General features: G+C 43.7%; 1 pseudogene; it reads right to left on the reverse strand.

Annotated features, from left to right (window-relative positions):
* Positions 1–366: 366 nt before the first annotated feature.
* Positions 367–3261, reverse strand: part of LOC100944350 — a 4880-nt pseudogene continuing 1985 nt past the window's right edge.

The raw sequence follows: 3261 nt of genomic DNA on the forward strand, positions 1-3261 counted from the left end.
TTATTTTTGTTTTTTGTAGTTGTCATTATTGTTTGGCAGGCCCGGGCCAGGTTTGAACCTGCCAGCCCCAGTGTATGTGGCCCTCACCCTAGCTGCTGAACTACAGGTGCCAAGCCTTCTGTTCAACTCTTTGACAGAAGATACAGACCTTTTGCATTCTTGGCTTTATGTACAATTCTTTTTCTTTTTTTTTTTTTTTATAAGAACAGCATTTATAAGACACACAAATAGCAAATGTACAACAGCCTTGGTTCCCCCAACCCCCAGTCTCAGTGCTGGTAGTTCATCTTCCAGCAATTGGCTCAGAACAGGGCCAAGGGATGTGATGTCAGCAGTCTTTGGTTTCAGAATAAGATTCTACTACTGTCACATGACTCCCCACACTTCTTCAAAGGCTGTGGTGAGTTTTGCACAGGTGAGGGCAGCAGATGGGGGGTAGTTGCTGATGGACACCATTTTCTCTATATACTCCACACTGACCTTGCCATGGGCAAAAGCCCCCACCACAAAAACAACAGGATCACTGCTGGGTACCAACTCTCACACATCACTGATTACTGGAATAGAGAAAGAAGTGCCAATCTTCATACATCCAACTGGGAAGTGATCTGATACTGGATTCTTAATTACCTTCAAGAGCTTCTGGGGGCCATCAGCTGCTCGAACACTCAATTTGTGTAAAAGCCATAAGTCCACAAAAATGGTCAAAGGTTCTGGGAATTCGAGTCTGGGGATTCACTTCAATCAGAACATTCTTCTGCGTGTGGATATAAATCTGTAGCAAGCCAGCTCGGTTGAAGGGACTGTCCATCAGCATCAGTAAACTCTGATGGGCTATGTCTGGTCTCACTTCCCCAGGGTCCCATCCATTCTTCAACAACATAGACTTGTGCTTGTCACAGTTGAGCAGCTCATATGTCTTTCCTACCTTGACTGTCTCCAGACTGGCCCCTTCCAGCACTACAATGAGCCTATGGCCACCGATCTTGCTTCCTGCCACGGGTCAGGGCCTCTTGGGCGCCGCAGCATCCCAGTCTTATTCCCGCTGCCCACTGCTCAGCTCACAAGTTCAGAATCCAGCACTGGGCGCACTGTACAATTCTTAAATTCAGCTCCTCTAAATTTGATTATATAAACAAATTTATAAATAAATAAAATTCAGCAAGTCTTAAATATGATTCTGCCTGGGCATAGTGGCTAACAATTAGCCTTAACCCAAGCACTTTGGGAAGTTGAAGAGGGATGATTGTTTGAGGCCAGGAGTTTTAGACCAGTATGGGCAACATGGTAGATAGACCCTGTCTCTACAAAAACTTTTTAAGAAGTTATCTAGGTGTGATGGCACACATCTGTAATCCTAGCTGCTCAAAAGGCTGAAGTGGGAGGATCACTGGAGCCCAGGAGTTCAAACTTAAAATAAGCTATCATCATGCTACTGCCCTACACCTGAGTGACAGAATGAGACCCTGTGCTTCCCTGACCCCTGCCAAAATGTTTCCTTGGTATCCTTGGTGGTGCTGATCATAAGCAAATCTTTAGGTTTCTTATTTATTTATTTATTTATTTGGAGACAGAGTAGAGTACCATGGCGTCACATCTCACAGCAACCTCAAACACTTGGACTTAAGTGATTTTCTTGCCTCTGCCTCCCAAGTAGCTGGGACTACAGGTGCCTGCCACAATGCCTGGCTATCTGTTGTTGTTGTAGTCATTGTTTAGCAGGCCCGGGCTGGGTTCAAACCCACTAGCCCCAGTGTATGTGGCCAGTGCCCTAACCACTGAGATACAGACACTGAGCGAGTTGGGCATTTTTTTAGGGCAGCCCTGTATGATGTGCTCTATGGTACAGTGACTTTACGAATGCGTTTTTGGTGGATCCTGAAGATAGTTCAGAATATTTGCAGGAAAGCATAGTCCCTTAATACACATGCATTACTCACCCTTCTCTGGGTCTTGTCTTCTTTGTGCCTTAGCTGATCTGGAGAGCTATTCTGAAATGCTAGGGTCTAAACTCCATACCCAGGCCATAAAATCCTACTGGACAGAGCACACATATACCTGTGGTCTGAGATTTTTTGCTCTATTTCATAATGAACTTCTGATTAAAAAATCAATTGAGCATTACATGCAAGAAACTTTTGTTTGAGATTTTCAAAGAAAAATATTTTAATTCACTTTTAAAATGAATTTCAGGGGAAGAACACAGAAGTTAATTATCAATGTAGAAAACTGTATTATTCATATTTAACTAATGTCTCTGTGTTAGTCCATTTAGTGTTGCTATAAAGGAATACCTGAGGCTAAATAATTTATAAAGAAAGGTTAATATGGCTGACAGTTCTACAGACTGTACAAGAGGCATTGGCACCAGCATCTGCTTCCAGAGAGGGCTTTAGGTTGGATGTGGAGCTGGCATGCATGGAAATCAAGTGATGAAAGAGGAAGCAAGAGAAAGAGTAGAGAGGCACCAGGCTCTTTTTAACAAGCAGATCTCTTAGGAACTAATAGAGTAAGAACTTATTCATTCCCATGAATGCAGTACCAAATGTTCATGAGGGATCTGCCCCCATGACCCAAACACCTCCCACATGGGGGAGCAAATTTCATTATGAAATTTGGAGAAACAAACATCCAAACTATAGCAGTCTGCAACTTGCCTACAAAGAGGAGAATAAGAATTGCCTCCCAGGCTCTCACTGGTTTTTTGTCTTTCAACATCAATGTAGAGGGAAGAAGAGCAAAGAGAGAGCATTTATAGGTGTGTTTCTTCCTCTTCAGCTGTGAACTGTCAAGGGTTCTTAATCTCTTCTCTCCAAGAAGACCTAGGTTCAGTCTCTGAGGCTGTCAGCTGTTAGGGCCCCTTCCTCTCCAGAAACAGATCCCCCCGTAGGGAAACCCACAGGAAGGAATCAGAACTTGGAATGCTTCTCAGGTTCCCTGCTCTGCCCATCCATGGGATTAAAGGAATGAAGGAACTGACCAGTGAGTCTTGCCTACTAGGTGGTGGGGTGAGATGCAATGGAACAAATGTCTATAGGTAGATCTTTTGAGTCCTGATTTTTAGACAGATTGTAAATTTCCTGAGACTCAGAGTGATCCTTGAGATACCCTTGGCCTGCATTCCCCACAATGTGATTGTAAGGATCACATAGGATAATCTGTAAGAAAGTACTTTTCTTTTTTTTGAGACAAAGCTTCAAGCTATCACCCTGGGTAAAGTGCTGTGGCATTACAGCTCACAGCAACCTCCAACTCCTGGGC

This window comes from Otolemur garnettii, unplaced genomic scaffold (assembly GCF_000181295.1).
Source record: "Otolemur garnettii isolate 467f Iridium unplaced genomic scaffold, OtoGar3 scaffold00172, whole genome shotgun sequence".
In the NCBI taxonomy this organism is placed as follows: Eukaryota; Metazoa; Chordata; class Mammalia; order Primates; family Galagidae; genus Otolemur; species Otolemur garnettii.